At 34.2% G+C, this 10875-nt stretch overlaps 1 non-coding gene across 1 annotated transcript; it reads right to left on the bottom strand.

Moving 5' to 3' along the window:
* Window positions 1-10449: 10449 nt before the first annotated feature.
* TRNAA-AGC (transfer RNA alanine (anticodon AGC)) lies at window positions 10450-10522 on the bottom strand. The gene has a single exon. It is a non-coding gene; the product is annotated as a tRNA-Ala (tRNA).
* Window positions 10523-10875: the final 353 nt, after the last annotated feature.

Raw genomic sequence — 10875 nt, 5'->3', positions numbered from 1 at the left:
CCATTTGTTATCATTCCATAACCCTTTATCGAGCCATAGGAGTTGTTATCAAACTTGACATTGCCGCCATTATGAAGGGACCAAAACTCCCTTAGCTCTTCCTTCCTTCCTGTCATGTGACGTGAGCAGCCACTGTCTATGTATCATTCTTCGTCAAACTGCTCATCACTTATAACCTACAAAAGTTAAGCAGATTTAGGAACCCAGAGTTGCTTGGGTCCTCGTGAGCCTTTTACAAAAACATGAATAGTAAGAGAAGCATCAACAAGATAAGTTCGTTTTATTAATGTTGTTTGATCTTTCCTCTTAATTGTGAACACTTTGATTTTATTGGAGTTAGGTACAGGGGTTTTGTTGCTAGCTTGCTTTCGGTCTTCTTTTGCTGAGGAAATTTTAGTCTTTCCTTTCAAATCCTTTGACGATTGAGAGCATGGTGAAGGACGAGAGTTAGATTTAGAAGAAGAAGGAGAATGAGAAGAATTAGAATTGGAATCTCTCCTGTCTTCAGATTTGAAATGACCCTTTCTGTTGTAATCATTTGAGGGACCGAACCTTAACCTTCGGTTCTTGTTTGATGAAGGACCGAAACCGATTTTCCGGTTGTTATGGGTCTTTGAACCGAAACTGGATTTCCTGCAATAAAAGCTAGATGGACTGAACCCTGGTTTTTGTCTGTTGTTATTTGGAGGACCGAAACAAGACTTTGGGTTGTTGTTTCTTTCAGGACCGAACCTGTCCTCTTGGTCTTGTTCTTTCTGTGACCCAGACGTGTTCTTTTGGTCCAAAGGATTGAAGCTTCCTTTATCCTGTTTCTCTTCTTCTTTGGACTTGGAGTTTCCATCAAAGTGAGCGTAGTGAGGGTTTTGGGAGCGCCAAAATTGTTTTCGCTCTGAGATGTTTTTCTTATACCTCAGATTCCTCTGCTGCTTTTGATTTTTCACCTGTTTGGGTTGTCTGTGAACATTCGCCTTCTGTTTCGGTTTCTGAACAACAGGTTCACTCTTCATAGGTGAGGTTTCGCTTGTGGAGGTGACTTCTTCTACAGGAGTTTCTTTTGTGCTACTTGTACTTGGTACGTCAAAATTGGTAGGCTTATTCAGCGGTTCAGGCACATATCTACCTTTGGTCTTCCAGGATGTTCGCTCTGACAGACCAACCGTTTCGTCTGCATTCTCTATGGGTGCTGACCAGAAAAACTCATCACAGCCATCTTCATTATCTTCGTTCACTATGGCAGTGAGTTCAGCTGTTTGATGTTCAGTTACTCCTGTGACCTTATACACTTGATTTGGTGTGGTTCTCACTTTTTTGGTACACAACAGCCTTTTCTTTAAGGGCTGGAGACTTAGTTTTGGACAAACGAGCGACTTCCACAGAATTTTCAGAAATCAGGTTTTTGTGGTTTTCAGGTTCGCTCTTGACAAATTCAGAACAGTCGACTTCAACCTCTACAAAAATTTCACTCATATCATCATCCTCATTAAGTTCAGATGCGTTTTCAACATCAATTTTGTTTTCTGAACTTAAATTGGTACTCAATGAGTCGAATTTTTGTATGGTTTCGGTCCTGAGTTTCAGCTTATCATTTTCATCCAAAAGATTTTTAAGCATGTCCTTATGGTCTTTGGACTTTATAAAAGATTCTATTTTTTTCCAGACCATACATATAAGTAGGATTAACATCATCGGAAGATATGACGCTTTCACAGTTGTATGTTTCGGCATCGATTTCATCCTCCTTAAACTCAAGGAAGGGTAGAATCATGCGATGTATCTTCTGCTCTATTTCACAATTTAGATGCAGTTGAGTAATGTTAGCATAAAGCCTTTTAGCGATCAAACAAAAAACATTCCTTTGTTTTAACAATTTTAGATTGTCTCTTTGCAAATAAATGTTTTCATCCCTAGACTTAATTAGCTCCAACTCCTTCTGCTCAATCCACATCCTTCGCTCCTCACTCTTGGATGACACCCTGCTCATTTGGTCAGTCAGATTAGAATTTGTGACCCGTGTTTGAGTTAAACAACTATCTAGATTCGAAATTCTTGAATTCAAGTTTATTAATTCTTTTTCGTATGATGCTTGTGGAACTTTAAACGAAATAAAAATGGATTGTACCTTCTTGATCAATTCGTCAAGCTCATTGATCTGCACACTAAGAGGCTTTACTGTAAAGAATACGTTCTCTCGTTCCTTGGTTGCATCATTTCCACCATCAGTGTTGTATCCCCTCATCTGAGATACATCCGTCACCATGAAACAGTTTCCACTAACATCGTCACTCTTTGCAACATAAGCCTTTCCATGAGAAGGCTTTCTCACTTCATCATCCTCTGAGTCGGCTGACCAGACTTGAACGCCCCCGAATTCATCATCATCTGTTGAACCCTGCACAATAAGAGCATTCATAGAGGGATTAGTAGCAGCTTTCTTCCTTTTAATCTCCTCCAGCTTTTTCAGGAGAATTGCTTCTTCATCTTTTTCCGTCATTTTCTTCAAAACACAATCTTTGGCGTAATGATTCTTTCCTCCACAGTAATAACAGCTGACACCAGAATCAGCTTCCACCTTCGCCTCTTTCTTAGGTTCTTCCGTCTTCGACTCCTCCTTCACCTTTTCAGAACTGTAGCTTCCCTGCCAATTTCGGTTCTTATTGGTAAGGAACTTCTTCTTGATGAACCTTTTGGGATTGGACACCATCATAGCATAATCCTCTGAAGTTAGATCGTAGTCCCCTAGGTCCAGATCTTCATCTTCTACTGCATTCTTACTTTTAGACAGAAGAGCCAAAGATCCCAAGTTTGTGACCACACTCTTTTCTTGCAACACCGTCTTTTCCTGGGATTTCAGAATTCCTACTAGTTTTGCCAGTGAATAAGATTTAAACTGTTCATGTGCTTTAACTGTTGATACGACCGCCCGCCATTCAGATCTTAGACCATTTAAAAAAGTAACCTTCTGTTCGATCAGCGTTTTTTCAATGTCATGTTTGATCATCTTACTGAGAAGATGATTAAACCGATCGAATGTTTGTGTAACTAACTCCTCTGGCTTTTGCTTGAACTCTCCAAATTCAGAGAGAAGAAGGGTCTGAATCAAGTGCTCCAGGTCTTCATCTGTCAAATACAATTCTCTCAGCCTATCCCAGATTTCCTTCGCTATACTACATGAACTAACCAAACGAAATGTGTCGGATTGAAGAGCAAACCGGATTAGTCTCAATGCCTTAATGTTGCATTGAAACTTCTCCTTTTCATCCTGAGTGACGTCTTTCACATCTTTCAACAAATCATTGTACTCTTTTTGAGTTTTAATGATTTTTGAAGTCTTTGAATGAGCAAATGGGCCATTTATGATTGCTTCCCATATAAGATACCTGTTGTCCTCCGATCCAATAACGTAGTCTTCAAAATGATGTGTCCACACTTCATAATCTTGAGTGTAGAGGATTGGAATCTTGGTTGTTGATCCGATGTTGTTAGAAATGTTGATTGGATTGGATTGAGAATCGTCCATGCTTGATCGTTTAACCTGTTATAAGATCAGACTTTGTAATACGTAATATTAGGGAAAATTTAATAATTAATGAGATACGTCAATAATGGAGTGACGGCTCAATAAATATCATGCATGCGGAATAAACCCTAATCACTTCTATGACAGAAGAGATGTGTAAGAATTACACAGCCTCCTGCTCTGATACCAATTGATGAGATATTAATCTCTTAGATCGTTTAGATCTTACACAGGTTTAGCAAAATGATTCAAACAAAGCAATAAACAAGAGATGGAATCAACAGTATGCTTAATGATTCAAATGATTCAAGCCTCAGCAGAGCTCGACAAAGAACTTCCGCTGTAGAGGATTTTAGGGTTACAATCGATAAAAACAATAAACGTTATGAATAATCGACTCCAAAAACCTTACGTACAAAGATGCATGCAAGCATCTATAAATACTCAAACCCTAACAAATAAATCAGTGATGGACAGGCCCAATCCGGATACAAAACAGGGCTAAGAACTGAGCCCAAGACGCAACACCATACACCCAACACTTGGAGCATCCACTATCAATATACCATGTATCATCATTGGGTTCTCCAACATTAAGTACATCCAATCAGACATAAAGTTTAGGTACACAAATCTGAATGGGTCCTGGTTTGTCAGTTGTTATTTTGGGTTCTTTGCTTAATGAATTTCTAGCATTTAACTTCGCGTTGTTGTAAGTGTTTGGTCTATGAGGATGGAATGGTTGAGGTTTGATTTGATTTATCAAGTTTACTCAAAATGTGATTTGTTTTTGGAAATCTGTGGGTGGATAAGATCTGTGAGTTGGTGAAAGATATCCTAGATGTGAAGGTTTGTTTGAAAAGTTTTCTTCATATCTGGGATGTGAATGGTGGTTTTGAAAAGTTTTTTTGATGATGATGGCTTGAAACTTTATGATGTGATGGTTTTTAAAAGTTCCTTGAATGATTAAAAGTAATATCTTGAAAGTGGTTTTCAAACGGTTTTTGTTTGGAAACATGTTTTTGAGGTATGACGTAGGGTTGAATTGGTTTCTTTGGTTGGTTTTCAAAAATGTTTGGCTTGATAAGTGGGGTTTTGGTGACTTGAATGGATTTTTTGCTTGTTTGTTGTTTCTTGGAGTATTTTTGTCCCATATTAGTTTTTCCAACAATTGATGAACTCATTGTAGGAAAAGCAATTGGTACAGATGTACTACCATCCTCATCAGACGAATTTTCTCCATTCAAAAAGTTTTTGAGTTTAGTGGTTCCGTTGGTATGTTTGATTTGGTGAGTTAAAGAATTTGCAGAGTCTGTTTAAGAATTTACAACTCTTTTGAAAGACTTTTTGGAAACAGTGAAAGCAGTATCATCGGGACTACAGTTGATAACTATTTCGTCATCTGAATCTTCCTCGTTATTAGATGTGAAAAGATCTGGTAGAGTGGATTCAGAGTTTTCACAATTCGTCATGTTTTCCTGTTTTGCATGTTCAATTTCAAAGGATTCTCTTCCAATTCTTGGTCTATAATCCGTATCAATTTTGCCAGTTCCTAAGGTGTTTGCCTTGGTGAAAATATCATCACTTAGTTTTATAGCAACTTTGAAAGAATCCATATTCCATATCAGTCGTTTATTCTCGGTTTTAAGAGAATTGATTTGTTTTAAAGAATCAGTCAATTTTTCATTTAAAACATTGTATTTGTCAATTGATTCTTGAAAGCCTTGTTTCAACTAAAGGATTTCCATTTCTAAAACATCTTTTATTTCAGAAGAAATGACTGACTGATTTTTTAGTTCCAAATCCCTTTTCTGAATTAGGGTCTGATTTAATTGTTCCAAGATGTGATTATGATCTTCTGATTTTCTTTCAACGTCTCTTTCCAATTTGCTTTTTGTTCTTGTTGATTCTCCATATTTGAGTTACAAGGTTTGTAACTCAGATTTGCAAATATCATAATTGACCATTGTGTCATGATATGTTTTGAGATCAGCTTCTATACTTTTCTCAATTTTGGTTATGTGGGACTCAAAAATTGTTTTGGAAAAACCAAGTTCAGAGATCATAGACCATACATGTTCTATGATGTTGGGAGCTCTTGAAGGTATGTCAACACCAGCTACGAAGCAGAAGTTTGATTGTGCTGGTTCATTGCCAGCTTCGTCATCAGAAGTTGGCCAGTATTCTACGTGTGGTTCATGGATTGCCATCAATGCTCTTTTTTTTCTTGGTTTTCCAGTTTCTTTAGTTCATCGGCTCTTTGAGCATAGTATGCTGAGTCTTTTGATTTTGGTTTTGTTTTTGGCTTGACATTCTCTGGCATAGTGATTTGTTCCTTTGCAGTTGTGACAAATTATCACTTCTTCATCACTTTCATCCTTTTGACTCTTAACCGGAAGTCTTTCAGGTGCTTGAGTTTAGGTTTGTTGGGAAGGCTGAGAATGGTTTTATTGGAATCCAAAATTTTGGTTGTTTTGAAAGCCATTGTTTTGATTGTTGTAACCTTGATTTTGGAAACCTCTGTTTTGATTTTGAAAATTGTTGTTTGGATTGTGATTATGACCTGAGTTAGGATTGTTTTGAAATCCCTAATTTTGAAAACCTTGGTTTGAGTTATTATGGAAGGAAGGTCTTTGAGAATTTTTTCCAAAGTAAGGTCTAGGTTGAAAACCTGAGTTGTTTTTTTCCAAAAGATGGTCTTGGTTGAAACCCTGAATTATTTTGTCCAGAGGATGGTCTGTTTTGAAAGTTTGGTCTAAGATTTGATTAACCATGATTTGGGAGAAATCTCTGAAGATTTGTGTTTGCAACCAATGCACACAGTTGTTGATAATCTGCTTCATCATTCGAATCAGACTGTAAGGTTTGGTTTTGAAAAGATGTAGCCTGATTAAAATGATTAAAGTTTTGATCATTGAAAGATATTTGGTTTTTTGAAGTTGTGGACACAAGAGTAAGTGGTCCTCCAAAAGCAGTAGTGGTTGGTGGGTCAATCGAGGATTCATACGATTGAATTTCTCCATACAAATTGTACAAAGTTTCTGTATGAATAGCTGGATTTCCCCGAATAATGAGTTTAACCATTTTCCAGCTTTCGAAAAGATTGTTTAAAAACTTGAGATTTATCTCGTGTTGTGTCTTTTTGATACCTAAATTGTTCATTTTGACCATAATAAGATTGAACTTATCGTGAGCATCATGGATGGTTTCTGATGAAAGCATTTTGAAATTATCGAATTCATTCAAAACAGATGTTATTTTGTTTCCGATAATTCTTTTATTTCCACAAAAATGATTTTTCAAATTTTCCCAAATTTGATTTGCGGTTAACAGCATAATGTCATCCATTTGACTTAGAATATTGTGTTGTATTCCAGACACAAGTTCCTTTTTGGCTTGGAGTTCCAACTTTCTTATGATATCGGTTTGAGTGGTTTGATTTGTAGCAAGAGTAGCCATATTTTCTGGAGTAATATATGTTCCTTCTACACACTTCCAGATATCTTCATTTATAGCGTTAAGATGAAGATTCATACGGCCAACCCACAAATTATACTCTTCAGGAATAAGTATGGGTGCTCGTGAACCAGATCCTAAGTTATTTGCAATGGAGACAGAGTTCATGTTGGAATAATTTGCCAAAGACATTTTTGAAATTGTTTTTGAAAGGATTTTGAACAAGTGATATTAAAAAGAAATATTTAAAGAAAAGCTTATGGAAGATTTATAAACGCTATAACCAAAAGTTTTTCGACAAAAATTTCAAGGTAAATCACACAATCTCTGATACCATTTGTTGGATATTATTCCTTTTATATATCAGCTCAGATACCGATTTTTTGGAAATATAACAATCTAATCACCACAACAAAATGCTCGGTTACCAGTTACTATGTGACAGATATATAAGTTTAAGATATAATATGTAGACATACATATAAAGAATAATAATTGCGGAATAAGTATAAATATGAAAGCTATAAATGACTGAAAGCTATAATAATATAAATGACTGTATTTAAATGACGTAAAGCTGTAAATAATATAAATGTATGTATTTAAATGACATAAAGCTATAATAAAATATATAAGTATATAAATATATATCAAGTAGGTTCGTCAATAAATTGATTGAACTGGATTCGTGGAACGACTGGTCGATATTTGTTCTCTTGGAATGACTGGTCGATATTGGGACTCTTGGAACGACTGGTCGATATTTTTTCTTTGAATGACTGGTCGATATTGAGACTCTTAGAACGACTGGTCGATATTTGTTCAAAGATCAATCCAGCATTGGATAAGTAACAAAAAGTTCATTTAAAGCTCGGTTTTATGTAAAACAAGTTGTTTACAAAATGGTACAAAATACATGAGTTTATGTATTTGTATTTGAGGTATTTTGGGTAAAAACATGCACACGGGTCGTGTAAGATAAGGCACAAGTGACACGGGTCGTGTAGGAAGGTTTAGGAGGGTTTTCTTGATAATGATGCTGACACGGGGCGTGTTGATTTTAGCCTTGGATTTAACACGAGGCGTGTTGAAGTTATGATCCTGACACGGGGCATGTTGGATTTAGCCTTGGATTTAACACGGGGCGTGTTGATGTACGAGAAGCAAGCAGAAGGCAACACGGGGCGTGTCAGATATAAGGCATGCTGAACACGGGGCGTGTTCACGCAGGAGGCAATTTCAGGATTTTTGTGATTTGAAGATAAGTTTTGTTTGTGATGTTTTGGCTAGGGTAATGGTGTTATGGTGTTTTGAGGATGTTTTCAAGGTTGTTTAGAGGTTGGAAGGAGGTTGATATAAGGTGGTAATGGTGGTGAAATTTCTATGAAGATGATGATGAATAGTGATGGGTTTTGTGGTTGATCTTGATGCAGACGGTTTTGGGTTGTTTCATGGTTGTGTTTTGGTGTTTTGGTGTTTTGATGTAAAGAAAGTGTTTTCTAGTGTATGATGTGATGAAAAAAGGTGGTGAAGATGAAGAACCTTGAGTTTCAATGAAGAAGATGAAGATGGTTGATGGTGTTCTTCATTTCATTGTTGATGATCTTGATGTTCTTCACTATATTGTTGAACTGTTCAGTCGCACAGCTAAATTTTCTTGTTTATGCGTTTTCCGTCTTTCGTACGTTTTCGTATTTTCCGTTTTGATCACGCATTGATGCAACCTGAAATAACTGATAATATTTGTTAGATAATACAAAAACAGTTCGTCTTATTTCAGTGATGGTCACATACAAGGTCACATACAAAAAACATTTTTAAACAAATAGTTAAAAATAACTTTATATAAATGATTATATTCTTACATTTAAAATCAAAAATATTGTTTGATTTTTTCTAAATAATTATAATGATATAAATTAAAACATTAAGCCACTAAATTTTAAAAAACTAATTAACAATAACAACTACTATAAATAACATTAAACCATATATTATATTTAATTTTATTTATGTGTAACTCGTGAGTAGAAGTCATTCAAACGATTGAGATTATGAAGTTATAATAGATGTATATATTATCATATATTCAAAATAATCAATATATTATATATCAATTTAGTATACAAATTATTATATCAAATTTAACAACAACGTTATTGTTATATTTAAAAAAAAAACATATATTTATAAAGACTTCAACTATATAGGTGTTTCTGCACAACGCGTGGACATTCGCCTAGTATATATATATATATATATATATATATATATATATATATATATATATATATATATATATATATATATATATATATATATATATATATATGGTTCATTTAAGACCATTATATTTTATAAGACATGAGGACACAATCCAATTCACTTTTGGAGATAAAAAATATATATATATTTTTAAATTGGAAAATAATTGAAAATTTTCGAATTTTTTTTTAAATATTATTTTCATCATTCATATTTTGTAAAAATATAAAAAAAATATTACTATGTTTTTTTTTGAAATATGTGTTAAATATTATAATAAAATATTATAGTATAAAAATTATAAACAAAACTGTTAGAATTTTCATATATTTTATTAGAATATTAAATTATAAGTCTCCTGCCTACGTTCCAACCAGTAGCAAGCAGCTAACCTTCCTGCCCGTCCGGGGTTATCTCTGCTCGGTTAAGAACGGCGATGACCTATGTTTCACACGGCGCACAATTCCATGGATAGTTTCAAGCGAAAAGATCACACCGAAAAAGCCGGAATCGATGTATTGCCTGGGGATGATAGCCTTGTTGATTGCAAGTGCTATCTTAGATCCATTTTGAAAGGTCGGTTTAGTAAGAAATTTTTTAAAGAGAAGGATATTATTAGTGATTTTGAATCTCAAAAACTAGAATAAGTATTTTTTTTTAAATATATGAGGTTTTTTTTTATTAATGAAAGTTCAATACATATCGATCGAAGGCAAATGGTCAACAAGTTCAATATATATGGGTTTTATAATAAAAAATGTTACATCTAGAAGCTATTGTAAGTAATTTTTTTTCAATTATTAAGTTAATATAAAAACAGTTTATAAAATTTGTATATTTTAAGTGTCTATTTTCTTCATTCGTGAGTCCAAAATATGTTTGGAACAACCCTACATATGGAAAATTTAAAGTATTTTTTTTTTAACAAAAACTAACAAAAAAAAGAAATAGAAAATTTTTCTAACATACTCGGACAGAGAAAAATGAACTTTTCTAACAAAAATTGATTTTTTTTCTAAAAAAATCAAACCAAAAGGCTCTACTTCAATTGAAGTTGATATTTTTTTTATGAACCGATGATGACAGATTCGTTATAAAGTAATCTCAAGTAAAATATTGCATTAAAGGATAGGTGTGATGATATATTATAGGACAAAAATTCATTACCATAATAGAAATCAAAATGAAAGGGGACTTCTGAAAAATGAAGATGGAGATGCGGGGTATCGATCCCCGTACCTCTCGCATGCTAAGCGAGCGCTCTACCATCTGAGCTACATCCCCTTGTGCTTATAAATGTTCTAAGTTTATCATATTAACTCTTTTTCATAAATGCAAATTATACAAGTTTAGCAATCTACACTCTACCAAAATTCTATGCCTTTTGTTGAATTAACCGACGAAAGTTGATCCAAGTTAACTTTAAATATTATTTTGCTGGTAATTTGCTTTTCAAAATCTTTTCTGCTGTTCGTTATTCCAAGTTGTGTTCTTTAAACCTTATTTTAATTTGTTAGACTATTCATATGCATTACATTCACAAGCAAAAATTTACTATTATTACTCATTAAATTATAACGATTTCATTCTAAACATTTCATCAAAAAAAAGCAGAACCTTTACTTCTTTTACTAACA

Source organism: Lactuca sativa, chromosome 3 (genome assembly GCF_002870075.4).
Source record: "Lactuca sativa cultivar Salinas chromosome 3, Lsat_Salinas_v11, whole genome shotgun sequence".
Taxonomy (NCBI): Eukaryota; Viridiplantae; Streptophyta; class Magnoliopsida; order Asterales; family Asteraceae; genus Lactuca; species Lactuca sativa.
This window is presented reverse-complemented; position numbering and strand designations above follow the sequence as displayed.